The sequence below is a fragment of the Spermophilus citellus genome (assembly GCF_964194105.1).
Source record: "Spermophilus citellus genome assembly, chromosome: 9".
NCBI lineage: Eukaryota > Metazoa > Chordata > Mammalia > Rodentia > Sciuridae > Spermophilus > Spermophilus citellus.
The window spans coordinates 90,690,382-90,714,983 of NC_138191.1; positions in this window are offsets into that span (position 1 = coordinate 90,690,382).

Below are 24,602 nucleotides of genomic sequence, written 5' to 3' on the forward strand. Positions count from 1 at the left end.
TATCTTATTGATTTCAACAGTTTTTCATTTAGTTCTTTTGGACATCCTAAGCATTTAATTAGGTCACCTGAAAGCAACAAACTTTACTCCTCATTCAATAACTATACCTTGTAGCTAGATGCAGTGGTGCCTGCCTATATAACTCTAGTGACAGGAGGCTGAGGAGTAAGGATGGCAAGTTCCAGGCCAGCCTCAGCAACTTAGACCCATCTCAAAATATAAAGATAAAAACGGCTGGGGATGTAGCTCAGTGGTAGAACACCCCTGGGTTAAATCCCTATCCCCCATCCTGCCTCAAACAAACAAACAAAAACAAACAATAATAACACCTTGAATTTCTGTTTCATATCTTTGGAGTTCATCAGAACTTCAGGAGAACATTAAATAATAATGGCAATTGTGGGCATCTCTCCATCATTACTGATTTTAATGGAACTTGTTCTTGTTTGCCATTAAGAATGATGTTGACCATTTTCTGTTATTATTTCCTAGCTTTATTGCATGTGGCTAGACAGGAAAGCCATGTGACCTTCACTTTTGGAATTACTGTTGTGTGTGTATGTGTGTGCGCGCGCGTGCATGTCCACACACATGCACAATGCCATGTATTTTTTGGAGATGGTTTTATGAATGCTCTAAAAGATGGCACATGTTATATTTTTAAGGGTCAATATTGTATACTAGCTTTAATATTACTAATCTTATTTATCCAAATTCTCCATGTCACACTTCTTGTCTATGTGAACTATCAGATTTAGATAAATCTGTGTTCACATTACGCACATGTACATAGTGATCTTGTCATTTTCTCCCTCCTGTTCTAACAGGTTTTACTTTATATTATTTGATATTAGGTTAATTGGTGCATAAAGGGATCAATTACTTCTATATCTTCATTGTGCCAGTTTCCAGTTTATCAATAGAAATAAATATAGATAATGAATAATATAAACATAATCTATTTCCCCTACTTAATTGCTTTTGTCCTCAAGCCTACTTTGCTAGAAATTAATATTATCTCTCCTGCTTTTCATTTTATTCTATTTAATAACTCTTTGTCCTTCCTTTTACATTTAACTTCAACACTTTTAAGTATGTTTCTTAGAGATGGCAGATATTTGGATTTAATTTTTTACTCCCATTTGAGAATCTTTGTGTCCCAATAAGGGAATTTAAATAATTTATATTTATTGTCACACAGAACATTTTGCTCATTTCTGTTCTGTTTAATTTGTCCCCCTGCCCCCTGTTTGCAGTTTTCTCTTGACATATCATATTGATCTTTCTGCTATTCTGCTGGTCTGTGATAAGAATTTTTCTTACCCCAGTGCCTGACAGCCTAATATTCAGAGCAGATGGAACACACACACACAAAAAAAAAACATCAGCTTGCTTGGACACTAGAACTTTCTTCATTTCTTTTCTTGTCTTTTTGGTTTTACTAGTTGGGCTGGTTTTAATAGCTGATTCAATGAAACATCACTACATAGTTGTTTTGTGGTAGTTATGTTATCTGAATGAGCATAGAAACAGTGGCAAAAGACAAATGGATATTTCCATGTGTTAGGAATTTTTTAATTAGTAGAAAGATAGTGTAGAAGTGACATTTTCCTCCCTCTTGCCATAAACATGAGGGCCTTTCGCTTTATTATGTTTGGAGTACAGCAGTCATGGGCCACTTAATCACATGCTTCTGTTCAATATCACAGACGTGTACTCAGTGGAACTTCCTCTCAGAGTTGTCAGTGATTGATTCTTGGCATTAGTTGTCAGTATTTATAAGACATTTTTATCTTCTTTTGTGTCTTAAGGAGGGGAATATTGGAAAGGGGTTCATCAGAGACTCCTAGGTGGAGGCCTTGGATTTGGAGGTCTGCCATGCTTTTAATTGACATGGCCCCTAGAGGAACTAGTTATTACACTTTAGTATTTTAGGTCTTTAGCCTTTGATCCTAGATCCAAATGAGATTTGTGGGTATTATTCTTCATGTGGGAAAATATTAACAATATGATCAATAACTAATACATATCCTAAATAGCAAACATTAACATAACAACATATTAAATTGGATAGTATAGATAGGTAGTTTAGAACATATATTTTGGACCAAGGTATGAACCCAGATCTGTCACTTTAATAGCTTTATGAAACAATATCAGGTAAGTTACTTAACAGTTCAGCTTTTAATCTGTAAAATTAAATTACTTCATAGGGATATTGTGGGAGCCAGAGGATGGGAAGCAAGTGAAGTCATCAGCCAAGGGCCTGGCTCACAGGTGCTCGAATATTTGTCATCTGTTATTATTATTTTTAATATTATAGAAAACATTCTCAGAGTTTCCTAATGTAGTTTTCTTGATAAGGAGATATTGTTTTGATTTTTTTTTATATTTATTTTTTAGTTTTTGGTGGACACAACATTTTATTTTATTTTTATGTGGTGCTGAGGATCGAACCCAGCGCCCCACGCATGCCAGGTGAGCGCGCTACCACTTGAGCCACATTCCCAGCCCTTGATTTTTTTTTTAAATGGATACCTACTGTAAGCAGTTCAACTTAAGAGTTAATTGTATACAGGCCACGATCTAATTCCCAAGAGAACAAGAGGTCACTGATTTTCCCCTGTGTTTTTAGGGTTGGAACCCACTATTTCGAAAACCATCGAGTAAAGGTCATTCAGCTGAACTGGACAGGTGACAACTCTAAGTAGAGAAAGCATGCTTGTAACTCAGCAGGACTTTCAGTTATTCAAGAATTCTTCCAAATCCTTCATACTGGGCAATTATCTAGGGACATGGAATCTTTATCTTGAGAAGGGAACATGCTTGCTTAGATGAAGTTTTATCACAAAACGTGTGATTTCCGCAGTGCAGGATGAAGCTATTGTTAATTGGACATTTTTCCATAAATTCTCTGTTTCAAAGAAAGTATCTTAGCCACCTGGCACTTGTGTTACTCAAACTGAGTTGATAGGACTGGTTAATGTAACACATTAGGAAAACAATTTCTCTGCCTACAAATCCAAATATGCCACCTTGAAAGAATTAGTTTGTTTGATGTGTTTTAACTGCCTATTTTCTTAAACCCTTGAATAATGATATCCCAATTATTGATAGTTAACAAAATAATGATAATGAGAACAACAATGAAAATAATTACAACCTCAGTGATGGCTGACCCTTACTAAGTCTACAACACGGGCCAGGCATTTTCTCAATGATTTATAGTCATAATTTAATATTCATGGCAATCTATGAAGCAGGTGCTATGATTGGTTCACTTTTATAGATGAGCAGATTAAGCAGATTGCCTAAGATGGAATTGCTAGAAAGCTGTGGAGAAGAGATTCGATCCAGGCATTATCATGCTAGACCCTGGGTTCTTAAACTATATTTCTTTCTATTAATTTCTCACCTCCCCCACTTATATTCTCATGCATATAGTTTCAATTATCAACTATGTGAAATCACTGTTGGCCAGGTGTGTGGAACCACTTCTCCTTTCTGGCCCCCTCCCCACCCCCGCCAAGTCTATCAGGAAGAGAAAATAAAGAAAAGGCCATTTGGGATTTTGGCTGAATATGTCTACTTCATGCCTGTGTTTTTAGGGTTGGAAATAGTGGGTTCCACATTTATAGCTTGCTTTATAATTTCAAAGTGGATTTTCTCTCTGCTAATTCATTTGATCTTTAAAAGAGCCATGTGAGGAGAATGGGACTGTTATTTTAAAGATGATGAAACCGACAATCAAAGAGGTTACAGAGTGTTTTAAAGGCCACATAGATCACTGGAGGAAACTTTGGGACTCTTTATAATGTTGATAGAAAGACTAAAACATTTACTTAATATTTACCATGTGCCAAGTACCATGCTAATCATACCAACTTATCAGTTCATTTAACCATAGATGTGAAACCACGTGGCTAAGGTGACAAAGCCAGGGTCTCAAACCCAGAGTTTCAAATTGAGTCTAATTTCTATTTTACTTGCAAAAAAGTGAATTTTCTTTAAAGACATATAAGGGAGACTTTATCCACTTTTAAATACCTTTAGGTGGAAAATATTAATTATGATAATAATATGTCAGTGTACACTATGGAAACACTCTACTATTCATTTGCTCATTGAATCAATAAATATTTACCACCTACTGCATGCCAGGTACTGTCCTGTGTACAAGGAAAGACATATGAGATAAACATTGCCTTTCATGAAGCTTACAGTGTTTTGGGAGAAACAGAAAGCAATAACATAATCATACATTTATGAATACAAACAATGCTCTATTTGTTTATATATAAAGAAATATCTGGAGTGCTCTGAGAGTGTACAACAGAACTAGAGTTCTCTGACATCGCTGGAGGACTGAAGAAGGCTTCCTGGGGAATTCATGTTGGTATTGGGAATGGTCAGTATGGAATGGTAACTACAGAGAGAAACATTTTCTAGAGAAAGGAGAATGTGCACAGCATCTGAGATTTTGGGGGTTTTGAGGAACTGACAGAAGAGTAACTGGTTGGAATATATTCAGGGAGAAAAAGAATGTCTCAAGACAAGCTTGGAGAGGCAAAACCATGCAGGCCTTATGAAGGATTTTGCTCTTTATTTAAGCTCAGGGGTAATCCATTGAAATGACAGATAACTTGTATCTGAAATGATCCCTTAGCGTTCAGTGAGAAGACTAATGGCGGGGGCAAAGACAGAGGCAGGGAAACCAATCGGGAAGCTATTGTGGTAATGTGGGCTATATAAGATGGCCCCTTGGATGGGGGAGAGTGGCGGAGATGGAGAAAGTGGATGGATTTAAGAAATTATTTAGGAGCCAAATTTGATAGGACTTATTTTGAATTACATACATGGAGTAATCAAGAGGAAGATGTTTCTCGCTTGTGTAATATGCATCGTTTCATTTAATCAATATACTCTGGCTATTATATTTCCAATGCAAAGGTCAAGAAACAGATTCAGAATGTTTCTGGTCACTCCATTCGTGGTCATTCAGCTCATCCACAGTAGGGCTAGAATTCAACCAGGTTGGCCTGAGTCTAAGTCTATGTTCTTGACGGCTGCCTCACTGGGGAATGGGAAGAGCTACATGACCAATGACAGGAAGAGGAGTCTTAAAAGCAGCAGTTAAGTGCAAAATATAATGGACGAAATGGGCCTCACTGGACTTTGAAAATATGCAATCCTCAAATCCACACTCTTAGGATGTCCATGTGTGTTTGCAGCTGGTGCTATTACTGTTCTTGTGAGATCAATGAGAAGAGCATTTGTCTGCAGTATGATTTGGTTTAATATCATTTTTATAGATAAATAACACATGTTCACTTTATAAAAATGAAAATGAACACAGAAGAAAAAAGAAAAAAAAAAAAAAAAGAAAGAAAATTTCCTGTTAACCGACCACTATGGGAAAATGAAAATGTTTGCTTGATTTTAATGAAATGATGCCATACTCTGTGACTAACCATCACTACTTATTAGAAAGATTATTAGACACCCCATTCTAGACTCCATTTTGACTTTAGGGAACATTAGCCTCTAGGGTTCTAGTCTTTTCTATAAAATGGGATGAAACTTGGGCCCTGTTTAATGACCATAGTCTTTTTGAGCCTAAGTCAGAGTATGACAGTGCTAGGCACATTATCATCAGCATGGTGTAGGAGTGGAAATCACAGCTACTGTTTGTCAATAGAATTACTGACCTCTTCATCTTTAATGGACTCAGGTTCCCCACTGGTGTAGCAGGAAGAATGCGCGTGATCTCACAGGGCCTATGGAGGATGAGCTCACTGGTGTGTGGAGCACTGGTGGGGCCTCGTATCCACACACAGGTAGCAGAAAAAACAATCTCCAAAAGCACAGGGCAGGGCAGCACTTTGCTGCATGCTCATGCTCTGGGGGAAGCGATCATGGAGAGCCCACTAGCCCTTCTGGCCTGTGCTTCTCCACCTGCTGAGCTACATTTTTCTGGGCACTTGCTATATGAAGAAGCATAACTGCCACATCAATGATCATAGCAGCACAATTCACAATAGCTAGACTGTGGAACCAACCTAGATGCCCTTCAATAGATGAATGGATAAAAAAATGTGGCATCTATACACAACGGAATATTACGCAGCACTAAAAAATGACAAAATCATAGAATTTGCAGGGAAATGGATGGCATTAGAACAGATTATGCTAAGTGAAACTAGCCAATCCTTAAAAAACAAATGCCAAATGTCTTCTTTGATATAAAGAGAGCACCTAAGAACAGAACAGGGAGGAAGAGCATGAGGAAAAGATTAACACTAAACAGAGAGTGGGGGGAGAGAAAGGGAGAGAGAAGGGAAAGCATATGGAAATGGTAGGAGACCCTCAATGTTACACAAAATTACATATAAGAGGTTGTGAGGGGAAAGGGGGGGGAAACAAGGGAGAGAATTGAACAACAGCAGATGAGGTAGAGAGGGAAGATGGGAGGGGAGGGGAGGGGGGATAGTAGGGGATAGGAAAGGTAGCAGAATACAACAGTCACTAATATGCCATTATGTAAAAACGTGAGTGTGTAACCGATGTGATACTGCAATTTGTATTTGGGGTAAAAATGGGAGTTCATAACCCAATTGAGTCAAATATATGAAAGATGATATATCATGAGCTTTGTAATGTTTTGAACAACCAATAAAAAAAAAAAGAAGCGTAACTTAGACTCTAAAGGAACAAACAGTGCAGTGTGGGGGACGCTAATCAGAGAACTCCAACACAATTTAACCAGAGTGGGAATACAATGAGCAAAGGGCTGTGGGGTTCTTAGGGGAGGGAGAAATAGGGGAGTATTTGATTTGCCCTGGAGCAGTCCTGGGAAGACTTCACAGAAGCCTTCATTTGTATCAGGCCTGGCAGGCCGGGTGAAATTTGCCAGGTGGGGAAATGGGCATGATCCTCAGCCTGTGGCCTGTGTGCTAGGGAAGAATTTTTTTTTTTTTTTTTTTGGTTTTGTAATTGATAGCCCACAAAACCCTCAGGATGCTATGGCTACTTTGGAAATCTGAGGCTGGAGTGAAAGAACCTGAGGTGAGTTCAGCAGTCTGGGCAGTCCTTAGGCTTCCTTTTCTGCATCCCATGTACATCCCCCAATAGCTGGCAGCTCTCCAGTGTGCTAAGTGCCTTCCCTCCTCGAGGTCTCCTTTCCTATTTGACATACTCACATGGTTCCCTGCCTCTCTTCTCCCACCTATACCTACTTGCCAGGAGGAGGGGATCAGAGACGAATGGTTTGCCCTATAGTGCAGTTTGTGCTGTTTAAGTTGCTGTAATTCCTTTCCCAGGGGCAGTTGCTTTACATCTCTTGCCTGCTTTTTTTCTTCTTCTTTTTGAATGAACCACTTTAATTCTAGCATCTCATTCAATCTTCTGACCCCTGGTTGTATACTTAATAGCTTTTGACCCTCAGAGATGGAAGCATGCTATTTGGCTAGTGCAGTGTGGTACCAACTGTTGTGGTGTAGTGGTACCAGGTTCATTTCCCAGGTGGTCACAGACTCCCCACTCCCTGCCATACTTTTGTAGCCTTATTACCTCTTCTACTTAGCAGACCTGCCTGGTCTGAAGATATTTACACTTGTGACCCTCTCTTTTAGATTTTATTCTTTCTTGACAATTCAACTGAGAAATTATAGCAGCCACGTCTATCATTATTTTCCTTCTCAATGCTTTGCATTTAAAAAATTTCTCATACAATCCTATCAACGAACACTGTACAGACTTGGACCTTAGTATTGAACAACATACTACAAGTGTCCAAGGATTTCCTATTTACTAGGGAGGAGGTCAGAGCATAACACCTATTAACAGGTTATTTATCACAGGCTTATAAAATGTGGACAAAGGTTACTGTTTTCTTAAAATAAGACGCAACCAAACAATGTATGATGATTTTAATTGATTCTTACATGAATGGATGCAATCAGTTATTTAGCTGACAATGTTTACCTTTCTGACATTTGAAGGGGGAGCTTATTGAACTCAGCTGCTAAGACATCACATCAGCAGGACTAAAAAGCATGTATCTGTGGAGGGGGATGGGGAAAGGCAGATGGGACTATCCTAGGAATGGAAGCATTCCCACTCCTTAGATGGGTGTAGATTTGTGTTTACACCTTGGCTATATAGGGAGATGGATGAGTAATGTGGACGGCAGCATGAATTGAGTGTCTGATTCAGCTTACCAGTGCTGGCCTCCTCCTTTGAGTCCCCCTCCCCAACTCTGATTTTGTAGAGGGCTTGTCTGCTCAGGATTACACATCCCCACCTCTGACCTGGTCATTATTCCCAATTATCATCCATCTGAAATAGCCAGCAGGGTTTTAGCATGCGCACATCAAGGATCACAAAAGGAACTTGGATTATAAGGAATAAAAAAATATGTCCAACATGTGGCATCATTAAGGAACTCTGGCTAAGACACGTTGTTTATAGTCAGCAGTTGTCTGGAAAATAGATGTTTACTTATAGTAAGTATATTAAGATCTTTGCCATTAGGCAATATATATCCTGCATTTTGTCTTCTCTTACAGAAAACTGCATTGGTACAAACCCTTAATTAGCAATTCTTGTGGCAAGGAAAAATATCGAACACCAAAACTGTTCTTTGTTGGCATTTCTGCTTATTAAAGAGAAGGGATGGGGGACACCAAGTCGGGAAACTTTCTGTGGAAAGATGGCCTTAAAAAAAAAGTATGTCCCACTTAAAACTGTAAGTGAAATTTGCTAAATAAAGATTACAGTACTTGCAGAAAAATGTCCCTAATATTAGCAAGCACTTAAACACACTGAGTTTCCCTGAACCATGCAATTTCTGATGAAACAGTGTATTTTCATATGACTAGATGAGTTCTTTGCAGTTTCTCTCAGGTCTCTCTTGAGTTTCTTTAGAAGGTGATGACACTAGATTTTTCTGTTGCATATCAGGATATGGACAACTCTTTTGGAAAATGAGCCAGGCATCACAAGACTCTCGTCCTATTTTTTCTTTCAACACATTATACTTTTTTGGCTTGTATGATCTTAGCAAACAGACTTGTGCCCAACATGGCATCCATATTAATGGATATTCCTAATCTTGTAAAGTTCTGAATAGCACTGCATCCTAGTTATCCATTAATTTAAGACAAACTGGGCCAACAGGTAAGCAAGTGTACTCCACAATCTGAGCAGCCCTCCTCAGCATAGGCATGATCTTGGGCAACCTTTTCTAAATCTTGGTTCTCTTATATGTAAAGTAGCCTTGTTATAAGAATTCCATGAAAAACATATATGAAGCACCTAGCACCGATTCTAGCAGATAATCAATCAATGTTATCTATTAGGGTGAAATATTCAGCTAGGTACCAAGATTCCTTAGTACCTTTAAAGCCTGCATAATGGCAGGTGGCAGAAGCTGCCCTGATTCTGTACCCACTGGCCCTTACTCACTAATATGCCTTTGGTGAGTAAATGAAGGAATGAAGGACTGCCATAATTAGCCTTTATATTTTAACCCCCAGCTTTACCAGTTTAACCAATCAACTCATTTTGCCATATCACACTTTAGTCTTCTCTACCTTCTATGTATCTCAGTAGAGACCACCCTTATAATCAGAAGCAGGAACAACTGTTACCTGTGCATCAAGAGAGCTTTCTGGAATCAAATCAGCAAATACTTATTGATGGCAAGACAGGTGAGCAGAGTGAGGTCAGGAAAGAGAATTCTCAGGCTGGTTTCTAGAACACAGCTCTGCAAATGTATACAACACAGTAAAAATCTGGATCAATGGTTTGTTTTATTATTTGTTTTTAATATTAAATGATCTGATGACATAATGTGAATCCTTATGTTCTGTTCTCATCTTTAATCTCATTGCATGCCAAGCACCCACTTCATAAATATGCTCACCTGAAACATTCAGACCTGCTGTCGCCATAAGAAAGAGTCCAGTCTTTCTCAGTTGGTGCCAAGGGATCTCAAAGTGCTTTGAGGAGCTTGTTAGATTAACTTCCTCACACTTTTTTGGGTCCCCACCCCCAATCAAAATATGAGTATTTGCAATTCTGAGCAGACCTGAGGAGAGATGGACTGCACAAATGCTTCTGTAATCTATTTTTCATTTCTGAAATAGTGCACCTTGCTTTTCCTCTTATAGTATATCACTATTTGCTTGGTTTCACAGAATTGTTTTAATAAGAAAGTTTCATGAATATCCTGGGATTATAGTCTTTAAATGAACTTTCATGCCCATGATATAAGCCCTTTGGGTTCAAAACTATCCCACTTAAAAGCATCCGCTTATAACTACCAGCTGCTGGTTCTTTTCTCATAATACTCATGAGTGCACACACAGATACACACAGATATACGTGCATGCTTGTGCATGTGCACACACACACCTTCACAGGCACTATATATGTGCAAACACCAAGAAGGGACAATGTATTGTAAAAATCGTCCTGTCGAGTTTGTGATCTAGAGTGAGTTACTGAGTGCTGATAAGTAAAGGAAGTGCAACCAGACAGTTTAATCCCCCAATTTCCTGTCTTCTAATCAGCCCCTGATTCTTTTGGTTCTAAATTAGAAACATTCCTGACAATATTCAGGACAGGTGAAGGAAAATCAACTAGAAAGTAAGACAAAGCATTTATTTCTCTGTCTAAAGTTCACAGGAGAAATATGAGCAACGGAAATCCAGATTTTAAAAAGATAGTAGTCGTACATAGGCTAGTTTAGGTAACCAATCACATTTCACTCTGGGATCATAATTAGATTTAAAGAAAAAAAAAGGAACATAGTTTAATGTATTTGCTTCTCCCTAAGAATAGTAAATACTATTTTAAAGGATGGAGTACAGGGCCAACCTAAAAGAAAATGATAAGGATAACTTCTTAATGTATGGGGGAGAAAAAAAAAAAAAGGAAAACTCTATCTCATTCAGATTTCACTCAGAATTGATTATTTTTAGTTCTGTGAGAGAATAATGCTTAAAGTAGATGGAAACCTTTGAAGTTAATGCATATTCTTAGAAACTAATATAGTTACACATATTTACAATGGTGGATAAAATTTAAAGATTGTGCATTTTAAAATAAGCTCAGATAGAGCCACTGCACTCTGCAAGAAATACTTAAAAATAAAGTGTGCAAATGTATGAAATGCAAGGTATATAAATATATTTGCCATGGATTCTTTTAAAAATCTATCAGGTGCTGAGAATATGATATGCTTTATTATTTCCTGAATCTCTTCTTTTTGAGTCTTTTCATTTATAGCCATTGCAGCAATTTCCACGTTATTTTCATCATTATCATGAAAGAGTGTAAGTTTCTAGACAAATTTTTATTAGGCAAAGTCTTCAAAGGAATATTGAAAAAAGCCATTTAACAAAAGTTGTTCAGTTGAGAATTAACATTTTAAAAATTAAAGTGGTAAATACAAATTAAGATGTGAACAACAACAGAAGGTTTTCATGAAATATGGGTTCTGAATTTTATGTCTGCAGCACTTAAGGTTGCCAATCATTTGGCAAGTAGGCTGAAGCTGAGGTTTTTTAATTTATTTTTTATTTTTTTAATTGTCGAAAATAATAAGACAGTATTTTGTAGAAGTATCTTGCTAATTTTCACATGTATACTTTAAAAATGAACATCTACAACACAAGGCACAGCATATCCCTCTTGCCCAAGTATTTTCCTGCTATACAAAGTTTGAATTGTAAAAATACAAATCAGATGACAAACAATTATTGATTGGAAAATTATATGTCAATTTCTAAGGTGAAATGCTCCCATAATCAGTGCTTGGGGACCTGGCAGGGGAGAAGCGGGTTTTAGAGTGATTTAGTAGCCTTCACTCCATATTCACCACCAGTTTTTAAGTTGAATGTCAGAAGAAAGACAAGTGTATTTGGGGATTCACACAAAATACTCCCATAGACTAAATCAATTACAAAGAGGAGAGTGTTTGTTCTGCCTTCATGTTAGTGCTGTGTGGGTAGAATGGAGGTAATCCCACTGGACAGAATTAAATTTTGAAGCATAGACACGCATCCGGGGTGCTCCCATCTCATTTGGAATAGAGAAAAATTTCATGAGGGTTTTCTTTAGTTTACTATGGGAAGGTTTCAACTAGAGATGTCACAACATAGCTAGATTAAGTTGATACGTAATATCTATTTCTTGATTTGCATGATTAAAGCATTAGAGAAGTGGCTCAGATATCAAAAGATTTCTCCTAAGTGGCAGCGCCAAAGGTAATTACTGTTAAAATGTACATGCTCGAGAACCCTGGTCGCTTGTTAACTTCTAAGTTGTTTACCACTCCAGGGGTTTTAATAAAAGTTTTCATTTGACTTTAGGATATCAAGAGACCTATCTTGCTTCATTTGGATGTAATAAATGGTTGTATCATTTCTTATATCCCACGTCCCTCAAGACAACATTAGGTTCAGCCAAAAAAAAAAAAAAAAAAACAGTGATAGAGGACAGAGATATTCCTTCTCAGTATTTCACATTATAAAATAAGTATTTCTCAAACAAAAGTCATTGCTTTAAGACAAAGCTAAAATTTATGCTTAAAAAGAATTAAAGATTGACCTAGACAACCGACTCCCAGTTAGTTATCAAAAAGTGTGCTTAAAAACCAACTGTAAATGGGAGTTATGAGAGGGGGTGGGGATAGAGAGGGAAAGAAAGAGAGGTTGTTATTCTCAGGCTTTTATTAACCAGTTTCTTTCATCCTAGTGTGTCTTTATTACTTAGAAAAATAAAAATGATCTGGGGCTCTATCCATTATCACCTAAAATTCTGCAGTAGGTAACGACTGTCTACAACCTGGTCCAACATATGCCCCCAAACTAAAACAAACAAACTCATTTGCCATACAAATTGTTTACGATTCATTAAAAAGCAAAATTGCATATCCCGGAGCTGGCAGCTGAGGCCGAGCCTCCACGGGCGGAGGGGGTATTCACTGAGTTGCCTTTGTATGCTGGGACGACCACGCTGGAGGTTCCCACTATGAACCGGAGTCTGTGCAGCCAGATGACACATGAGGTAATTTTAAAGCTTTATTTGCCTTTAGTGTGAAACTCAGATCTTGTACTGTCCTTTGCTTAGAGAATCTTATCAGCCAGGGGGACGTTTAATTTTTTTTTTTCAGTTATTTGGGGAAAATTATTTGGGGTAGTGAGATGGGGATGTGGAAGGAGAGGGCATGAGTGCTATTTAAGGAAAGAGATCTAAGAGAAAATGTGAAATGTGTATTATTTTAATTAGTCCTCTCCCCCTTCATCAAAGTCCTTCCTCAATTTCCCATCCATAGTGGGAAATTTACATTAGAGTTATTTGTAACTGGTAGATCTAAAACGCAATGGCATGTGGTCAACTTTAAGGGAAACAAACAAACAAACAAAAATCAATTTATCTCCCAGGATAACTTCTGTAAAGATTGCTCTGATTTCTCACCCTTTTCAAAGCAAAGCCCTAGAAGCAGAGAAGTAGAGAGAAACTTTCCTGCAATATGCAGCCTAAACAGCAGCATGTGAGCTTTCAGCATTGTTTATTTTTAGTCAACTGCATTGCTAAATGTTTCCACCACTTTTATATGTTATATTCCCGGCGGTAAAACATCTGTAAAATAATTTTAAATGAAAAGCAACTTCCAAGTAAACTTTACAAAAAAGAAATGACAGTTTTCCAAGTTTTAAAAAAAGAAACATTTGGTGATCTTTGCAAGAAATGAAAAAGATGACACAATTTGCCATAAAAAGTAACAGTCTATAAAATCTAGGAGCTCTTGAAATGCACGAAGTAGAATCTTTCCCCAAGAATATGACATCAGCATAGTTTTTTTTTTAAGCTTACAACTTAGCCTGGAAAATAATAGCCAAACCAATCAGTATATTCATTTCTAGTGTTTAACAAGCTGCAGAAGGTAAAGCACATCAGCACATACAAGTAAACCACTTTTTTTTTTTTTTTTTTTTGGCTAGCAGAAACGCTAATGGGAAAATAAATACCCTGAATAAAAGTGCAGGGTTGAAGTGGATAGTCTACCACTAGTCTCATTAGCCAAAAGCTGCATGTAACACTGTCCTGAAATCACTGGTAAAGTTTCTAAGGTTTAGTTAAGAAATTGCAAGTTAAAAGGCACATGTACACACATACCCACAACCACTTTTACTCAAGTCCTTGGAATGGACACACTGTATCCCAAGAAGCAGCCGAATAGAATCCTGCTGGTAGTTCACTTTTAATTGTCTCTCAGTCCTCCGATTTCCTAAAACTTGCCAAAATGATACCACCATTGGTCCAGGAAGGGGAAGGGAGAACTCTTTCTGCAGCTCATACAGTGAAAGCAGCCATGCCCTGTTTTGTAATTCCATTCGCCAGTCTCCCCCTTCAACATTACTCTCTCTGTCTTTTTTTTTTTTTAAACTGATATCTATGTGAAATGAGCTGAAGTTCACGGTCCAGTTAGGAACGGATAATACATTCATTGTCCTGGCAGCAAACTTTTTTTTCACTCCCTGGAAGAATTCACGCTTGCCGCAAGAATAATAATTACGGAAAACTAGAAATGCACTGCTAACGAATTAATCCTTAACGGACACCACCCTAACGAGGGCAGTAATGATTTGAGGACTCTCTTCCTCACAGGACCTGCCTCTCCTGTGACAATGAGCTATTGTGCATCCTCCCAACCCACTCTACCTCTTATAGATCCAAGAAGTCAAAGGTTGTCTGGCCTGGTTGACCATGACATGTGAGTTAACTCATTCTGCGGGCGCATGATAGAACTTTATTAAAACTTTATTTGTATCCACAGTAACTAAAAAGATAGGATGTGTGGGTCTTTTCCACTCAGAGCTAGAGTTCATAAGAGAACTCTGACATAAATAAATGCAGAAAAGTTAGATGAGAGCTACTGGTTCCCTAATGGGAGACAGGGAGTTGGGGGGGACTCAGGGCAATTTCACAGGTGACTTCCAGTAACCCAATTACTGGGGCAAGACCAGGATTCACTCAGGGCTTGCTTCTTCCCAGTGCCCAACATGCATCCCAAGAAAATACCAAAGCCAAGGAAAACCACACACCCGCTAGTCCCTGAAAACAAAACTAAAGGGGCCGTGAAACTAGAGAAAGGGGCAAAAGCTGAGGGGGGCAGAAGAAACATTTCATTTTCTACCCCAAGACCGGCTTGGTTAAAAATACCCACACTTCCACCTTAAAACTTCTGATACTCTTTAAAAAAAAAAAATAGCAACCTTCAAATACTGTCCCATGGAAAACAAGGGCAAGCATTGCTGAGAACTCAAGTTGCAGAGTGGCAGAGAGAGAGGGAGGGTGGCAAGAGGAAGCAGTGTGAGACTGCCTCACTGAAGAGTGTGAAAAAAATCAAATGTGAGTTTGATGAATGTGAGGTCTGGGACATTTTGTCAAAGAGGGAGGGAAAGTAGAAAAGGAAAAAAAAAAAAAAAAAAAAAAAAAGGCAGTCCCCGCTGCCAACTCACCATCCACCAAGTTCTGGCCGAGATGTCGTAGCAGAGCTGCCATTTGATGGAGCCGTCGGAAGCTTTCCCTGCCATTACGCTGTCAGCAAGCTTCATCTGATGCTAACTCACGGGAGATAAGACACCTAATTGAGAAAACATTTGCAGTGGCATGTGGGGCAACATGTAGTCCGGTCCATACCATATGGAATCATGGGTAAAAAAAAAATCTCCTTGACAATGAACCAATCTCTCACAGACCCAGTGGCAAGGTGAAGTGGAGATGAAAAGTCTTCTGCTGCTAGCACTGTCTCCTCTCTCCTTTTTAAAAAACAAGAGCCCACTGCTACACATCAAAGGGAGGTGGTTAAAATTAGGGCTTCATCACTCAGATGATTTTGGTCTGCAAGGTTTTTCCTTTCCTTCCAACAACCAATCCCCCCCCCCCTTTTTTTTTTTTAAGGAGAATAAAGAGATTTAATAGGACAAAGGCAGGTAGTGGACTGCGGAGGGAGATCGCCACAGGCTATTAGCCTAAAATTTCTGCTTGACAGATGGAACTGCTTAGAGACTATCATGCAATGTTTTGGGCTTTTTTCCCCCCCTACCCGCCCCCCCTCGACTTTAAGTCTGATTCAGTATCTGTTTTTCACAGCCACTTTTTTCAAGAACGTGAGCTGTGCATTTTTAAAAAAAATGTTTAGTTCAGTTTTGCTGTCTTACACATCTCGGTTGGAAGCAAAGTGAAAAAGTCTAAAACTAAATCTGGGAAGAGCTGAACAGGTTTTCCAAGGAGTAAAAGCAATTCCAGGGGGAAATATTTCTCCTTCTTTACATTATTATTATTATTATTATTATTATTATTATTATTATTATTATTATTTTAAATTAAATTATTAGTTAATTTGGTTCTGAAAGGATCTGAATATGAGATGACAGCCTTCGAAGTCCTTTGATATTTTTTATTTTGGATGTGTGTTTTCATGTGAGTAAATAAATACTTTACTGACATGTTACAAGTTGTATCTGAGGCAAGGCACACCCTATATTTTGTGTTGCCTTTAAAGAAATTAATTCTGGACTTCTCCATTCTTTGAAAATAATCGGTCATTATCCATTCAGTTTAACACAATTCAGGCTAAACTTGACATGGGTACCTCCTTAATCAGGGAAAATCACTTCTGATTTCCTTACTGTAACTCAGCCATTTTTTTTAAATAGGCATTTTTAATCACATGTCCTTTTTTTTTTTTTTGAAGCATTAAAAAAAAATCAACCAACCGCAGTATGAACCTATCAATAAGAAGGGCTGTAAAAACAATTTTTTTTTTTTTAAGTGAGAAAAACTCTAGACAACTGCTGAATTTCAACCATTTTATTCAGGATCAAGGGATGGGGGTGGGAAAGGAAGTAAAGAGAATGACTTGAACTTGTTATATTTTATTCCTTTAAACCAAGTGACATGAGAAACTGCAGAAATAGCTTTATAAGAGCTGCGTACCAAACATCTCCTAATTTTTTTCTGAACATAAGCAATTCTTTGATCCCCAGGAACCTACCAGTGAAACTCTACAGCTCTTACATCAAGACCTTCAATGTGGGCACTTCAGAGCATGGGAGAATTTACCTACCACTATTTCTCAGAGTGATTGAACTGTGATTATTTTAAAACAGTTAAGCGCTGACAGCCCAAGTATCCACTGACTTTTTTTCAATCCTATTTTTGACGAGCAAATATTTTGATAAACTGATTCAGATCATAAATTCTAAGTTCCAAAGAGGTTAAATTTGGTGGCTTTTTGCTTTCTTATTTCTGATCTCTTCCTTAGTAGGTATTATTTTACCCATTTAGCATCATGGTATTATGGTAGATAGTTGTTTTGACAAAAATAATTTCATTAAAGCAGATTTCATCCAGTTGCACCAGAAATGTTTTCTAATTTCAAGCCTGATGTGCCGAGCGCATCTAGGAGTAAACCACAAATAAAATAGATAAAACATTTTTTTCCTTTCTCAGCTCTCATTGTAATTGGATTTCTTCTCATAGTAAGAAGGTAGGAGTTGGTACTGAGAATTAATATCAGAAGTAAATATTGTTATCACTCTTAGCAAGCCTCTTTGTATTCTTTAACACCCTGGTTTTCACTCTCTTTTCAGAAGTGGCTGCGGTAGCACAGGAAATTTTAGTTACCTTTAGTGCCCCCTGAATGGCACATGGTCCTTCTACCAGACACTTGCCGGGGGCTTGCCCGCCGGAACATCGATTGCCTTGTGCAATTGCAGTGTCATTAAAATGACTTGCCCTTTCTTCAGTTTTCCATCTAGAGAAAGATAAGGAAAGAAGTTGTAAATTTTATACAAAATGTAAAACAGCATCCCCCTCAAAAAAATGGAAAAGGAAAAAGAAGAAAAGAAATAAAAACATTCTGTCTTTGAACCAGCCTGCAATTCCATATCATCCACTCTGACTTGCCTCTGACAAGTAGCCCAAAACCAAAGTTTCCTTGTGTTAGGGTCCCTTCAGCTTCCTCCTGGGGGCATATAGGCACATGGATATCTTGGACATCTGAGCCCACAGCTTTACAGTTTCTAAGTTTGTTCCACAGCAACCTGTGAAGTTGGTGGCGTCTCTTGTGAGAGCCGTGACGTTTCTGAGCCAGAACATCCTATGTATGCCCATTATTTATGAATGAATGGGGCATAAAGTAAACTGGAGTCCAGATTTCACTTTGCGAGTGATGAAATACCAGGCAAGATGTTGCAGGAGATGGCACAGTAGTTTTCAACAAAGAAATGATAACTGTGATTGGATAATAGTGTTTTAAGTCCAGAACAATTAGGTGCATTTAACTTTATCATTGTTCTCTCTTCCCCATACCGCAATCAGTCCTTTCATAGTGTGGCTCGTTGTTAATAGCCTTAAAACAAGATTAAATAAAACATGTTAAATATTGCAATTATTGTGGGAAATAAAATTATTTGGTGAGCATAATGGGGAGCAATTCAAGCATTTAACATGATCCAGGAAACGCTACTCCAAACAATTGCATTTGCTTTATGCATTTTTCCCCTTTGATTGCTGACAGATGCCTTTTTGGAAACAAACATCTAAATGGTTTGCCTTCAGTCAGAAAAAAAAAAAATATAACAGAGAGCGGCTACATGTTTTGAATTTAACTCTTGTCATTTGAATATTTCTTCCCAGTGTACGTGAATGAATCTAAGGCAAAAACAGCGTTCCCCTCAAGAAATAAGCCCGTCAGAATTTGGCTTTCTTATTTCCTTTGAGCATGCATTATAAGAAGTGAGATGCCCTAGCCTTGGAGTCAGGTGGCCAGGAACAGAGGGATGATGGGGAGTATGACAAAGGGAACTGACTTCTCCTGATGTGACACCCTGGGCATGTCACTTTCCAGCTTCACTCTGGTCATCCTGGCCAATGGTCCCCCAGTGAAGAACCTCCTTTTGTTTAATGGAAAGAATATCAGAGAGCTCAGAGGATGGAGGATTCCCATCTGGGTCTTTCCTGCAGTGCATTTGGAAAAGACTTTGGAGATTCTGCTGCCAACAGGTGTACAATACCAAGGAGAGGTTTTGGTTTTTGTTATATGTCATTAAAAGGCAATATGTATTGGGATGTAAGTGTTTTTCATAGGCTGGAGAATGGAGCCATTGAGAGCACTGTTTCTGAAGTCTTATAGTCTGGTTCTGCTGGTTACTGTGTAACCTCTCCCAGATTACTTGACCTCTCTGATTCTGTGTCCCATACTAATCAGGAAAATAAAGACAATAGCATTTATTAAGCTTGCCTGTCTGTGCATATATATAATCATAGTTAAAAGCAAAAATATGCATCAAGTGACTGGTCCCTGATAGGTAATGAGTGTTCAGTCAAAGATATTATATTGTTATTGATGTTTTGTTTTATTAGACCCCTCTTGAGCAGAGGCCCCTGTCTTCCCTTCTGGCCCTTGAGATTCTTGAGGGCAGGGGTCATGTCTTACTCATCTGATTAACTATAAGATTCAAGTGCTGGGGAAATAGTAGGGGGCTCCCTCAGTGGTTTGCGAAAGCTAGTAAACAGGCACAGAACATTTAGTCAAGGTGAATTCGATTGCGTTCTTCTTATACGTGCCCAGACTTTTCTTTAATGCTGGCTCAAGCTGTTGCCCTTCTAGTATATCATCTACCTTCCCAACTTAATGCCCCCAGTCCACAGGGACCTCTGGCTCCTTTGACTTCCTACTGCCTCCTTATCTGTATCATCCACTGGTGCTTTATAGAGACTGGCTGTATCACTACCTGTTTTTGATGAACATATGTCTTTTATTCATTCATCCATTAAATAGCAATTTTTGCAGTGCAGGCAATTACATTTTTTTCCCTCCTTTTTAAGTTTTGTTTCCAGGACCCATGAAAATGTGAAACTCTAGAAGAGCAACTTGATTTTGAATGCAGCATACAGTTAACAGCTGACGTTCATTGATTGAGTGCTTCCTCTTGGGCAGGCACTGTTCCAAGAGCTTTATGTAATTTTTTCCAGGTAGGTTCCTATGAGGTAGGATCTATTATTAGCCTCATTTTACAAACAGGAAAACAGACTCCAGGAGGTGAAGTGACTTTAGGGTTCCAGAGTTAGAGGTGGAAGAAAGCCCATGCCTAGGAAACATGAATCCAGAGCTTCACTTCTCTGGTGTTGTCTGCTAAATCAAGAAAGGAGGGCAATAACAGGATTGAGCGCCTGCTATGCACCTTCTTTAAAGGTGATTTAAGGTATGATGTGCCACGGAACTTTCACAACATCCCCAGGAGGTGGCGATTATTATTTTCAATTGGCAGGTCAGGGTCCAAAGGGCAGGAGCCTAAAAATCCACACCAACCAAGAAGAGCATAGATTCAGCCCTGCATCTGCTTGATAAAAAAAAAAGAAGAAAAATCCCATGCCTTTCCTCATCTTCCAACCAGCTACAGCTAGCTCTCAGAAGATATTTTGTATTTCTTTTGTACAGTTCAATGTTGGGCTCAACAGCTTTGAATAATCAGAATGTTAGAAGTGATGAAATTAGAAATGTACCCTATTGCTGAGGCTATAGAGGAGTCCAGTTTAGGGTAATGGGTACCTGAGATTAGAAAAAAAAAAAGCCTGTACTGGATAGGGATTATCTACTGTTAACACCTAGATCTTTCCTCTAACTGTAGTCAGGTAGAAAATCCTAATGGTGTTCACGACATCACTATCTAACCCTACTAATGAGCGTGTACTCACGCGTCAGCCCTGGCGTGAGAGGAAGAATCATAGGAAGCCCCCAAGTGCCAAGCTCTTTGGTGGAATATTTATTCTTTTTTGATGAAAGAAATCTAGTCCTCTGCACAGGTACACATCATCACCAGGTGAGACTGTGGTGACTTAAATAAACAGGTGCACCAAGTCACCTGGCACACTTTCCTCACCCTATGGCAGAAGTGAATTACATGAAGCTAAAAAGGGTGAAATTGTCGAATGCCAGGGGGGGTCCAGACAGCCACATCCATTTTAAGGAGATGCCCAGAGATTGCTCAGATTCTTGATTGTGTATATTTTTTTTCTTGAGAGAAATATTGATAATGTTTTCAGGAGAAACTCACCTGCCATATCCTGCACAGAATGAGTTTTCTTCTTGGTAGAGGTTCTTGTGCCTCCCTTCCATTTGAAAATTCTTTGACTCTCTCTCTATATTTTCTGTTAGCCAGCTGCCACCCGAGATTGGACTAAACCCTCTGCCCCTCGTTAAAAAAGAAAAAAAAAAAAGAAAACACACACAGCACAACCCTCTAATAAGTATATTCACAACTTCTATGCGAGGCGCTTAAGAAAACGAAAAGGTTAATATATTCTAACTAGATGTTAGGTATAGAATGTCAGATCTGTCAAATTTCATTATAACTTGCTGCTCATTGGAAAAGATTTGATTTCTTTTGCCACTGTCCTACTATGTTCAAGTCACAGACTGCCAGCAGCAGCCCACTGAAGACCACAGGCTGGCAGTGAGCGGGCTCGAGTGGGAAACCAGCCGCAAGGACCATCTGTTTCCGATTTCTAGCTGAGCCAAGATGTGCAGCGGAGTGCATTCCATTCACCAGGCCAGCTTCTCCCCTGCTCAAGTTATTAGTGTTACAAGTGAAATGATCTTTTCCAAACAGCAGGGGAGCTATAATCCTTATGGAACAGGACTTTAAAACATACATGCACTCACAAAACACACACACATCACACACACACACACACACACACACACACACCATTCAGACATCTTTTGTTAAAGTTGTGGGGAAGGCTGCTTGTAAAGTGAGTTACAGCCTTTATGGGGTTTATAAAGCATGTTTTATTAAGCATGATCACCTCTGAAGCAGCAGCATATACTTTGGCCTCATTTAGTCTAATTGAATGATCAAATATCTTTAGGATGCCTTTTGTGACCCTGGTTAAAAATGATAAGAAGGAGGTATTTAAACTGCCTTTAAATAAATGAACCACTTTCAAAATGATCATGGATTTTTAGGAATAATCAATGGGAGCCCTTGCGCTCTGCTGGCCCAGGAGAACCAGTCTCATAGATGTGGCCAGAGTGGAGGCTTCCTAGCCAGTTATTCTATGTCAAAGGATCCATGTGGCTGGGGCTGTTGTATAAGTTGGGGGGGGGTGGTGTTCAACTATATCTTTTTTATTTGGTGTTGATCTTCTGCCTGTTTCAAGACTGATAATTTTTAGAAAAATTTGTAGGTGAAGAAGCAAGGCTGATTGTGAAACAATGTGATAAAAATGACAAGAGAAGACCTTGATTAATTATATTCCAAGCATGTATTAGTAACAGGTGATCACTATTAGGTGCTCAGAGAAAAAAGACATGAGGTCCACTTTCAAGGACCTCTGCAGCTCTCACTGAGGAAAGGGATGCAGGAGCAAATACATATGTGACAGAGTGACAGGCCAGAGTAGGGCACTCTGGGTACTTCCAAGGATGTGTTGCACGACTCTGTGTTGTCACAGGTCCTCTGTAGGCTTCTCTGCAGAACGGGGATGGTGAGGGATGGTTATGAGAGTTCAAAGAACTATAACCTAGCATATAAAAGGACAAAGGTCCCTCACGGACACCTGGCAGTTCTCCATGTATGGTGGTTTCTTCTAGTTTTTCCCCCCAAATACTTGCTGATTTATAAATCAAGACAGGTTTCTCTTTTGTGGAGGAGAGGCATTGAAGACAATGCTGGGCATTTCCTGGCTCCTCAAGTTGCCCAGTGACAGGCGTTTTTTATGGCAAATACAGAAGTTCAGTGAATGAATGAAAGGTGCATTTGGAGTGGGTCTAGACACAGGCAGTCAAGTCTCTGAGCCTCTAAAGAGTCTTGGTGGAAGCATGTGCTGGCACATTCCTGGGACATTGCATCTGTGGAGAACAGGAGTGGGTTGGGGGGTGGGCAGGAAAGTCAGCAGGGGAGTGAAAATTGTTGTCTCTTATATTCCAGATGTTTTTATCTCTACCATAGAGCACCTGGTCAAGGAAAAAAAAAACACACACACACAAAAGAAACCCCCAACTCTGAAGCATTCATGGTAGGCCATGATTAAATTCTTTACTTCAAAGATATACTTTGGAGGGTAAATTCAAGTCCTCATAGTTTCTTTTTTAAAAATTTTTCATTTGTTCTAATTAGTTGTACATGACAGTAGAATGCATTTTGACACATCATACATAAAAGGAGTATAACTTCTCATTCGTCTGGTTGTGCATGATGTAGATTTGCATAGGCCATGTAATCATATGTGCACATAGGGTAATCATTTCCAATTTATTCTACTATCATTCCTATCCCTATGCCCCCTCCCCTCCTTTTACCCCCTTCTCTTTATTCCAAAATACCACTATATCTCCCTTCCCCATGCCCACCCCTGCTTATTGTAAATCAGCATCCATATATCAGAGAAAACATTTGGCCTTTGGTTCTTTGGGACTGGCTTATTTTGTTTAGCATAATATTCTCCAGTTCCATTCATTTACCAACCCCCCAATGATTGCTTAAAAGGGAAAGTGTTTGGTAAGGAGTTGGAAGAAGGCTTTAGCATATTCTCCCTCCTCCTCTGCTCCCCAGCTCTTCAATTTCTTTTTATTTGTGTCCTCCATTAGATTCTTTTATCTTTCTATAACATTGAAGAAAGAAGCCATCTGAAGTTTTGAGCTGAGGTCCATTTTGCATTTCACTGGTAGTACACATGATATGAATGGCTGTGAATCCTATGGGCACCCAGATCCTCTAGACAATCATTTTTCCTGAATCTTGATGGAAATTTGTTTCTGTTTGTTCTTCCCTGACCTACACATTGCACAATCAGTTTTGCAGGGGATCACAGACTGCCCCTCATGAGGAACAGGGTTTCCATATCCATTTTGGGTGATTTTCCTTTCATTTCTGTCCGATTGGCCAGGTGTGAACTTCTCCCTTGACTCTCTCTGCCTCTCCACATCCCATTCAGAGCACATACTTTCAGTTAACTTTGATTTCTCTCTCTCTCTCTCTACTTTCCTACTTCCATTCCTCCCTTTTATTCTTCCTTCCCATTTTTATTGAGTTCCTCTTATATTCTGTACACTGTACTAATTACTAAGCTGTGCAATTATAAACAGGACTTCAAAGCTCTTGTCCTTGGAGCAGATAACCAAGCCACTCCAATTCAGTGTGTAGTCCCTGTGTTGGGAAAATATGGGGCATTAAGGGAGAACAGAAAAGGCCTTCAAACTTAGCAGAGAGATGTTGTTACTGGTGGGTTATGCATTTTCTGCTAAAAGTAATAGTGAGGTTTGGCTTGAAGGATGACAAGGGTTAGGGCAGGTATTGGGAGGGGAATGATTGTCAGAATGTTGCAGGCCAAAAGAGGAGCATGGAAAAGACCTGAAGGGAGCCTGGTAGCTTGGTTCTCCTGAACACTGCTTCATGAGGCTGGAGAGCCTCACAGTTCCTCACCATTTTTTCTCTCTGGGAATGGATGTATGGTCCGCCATTTTATTTCTGCATGGCCTATGGGCTAAGAGTAGTTTTCACCTTTCCAAATGGTTA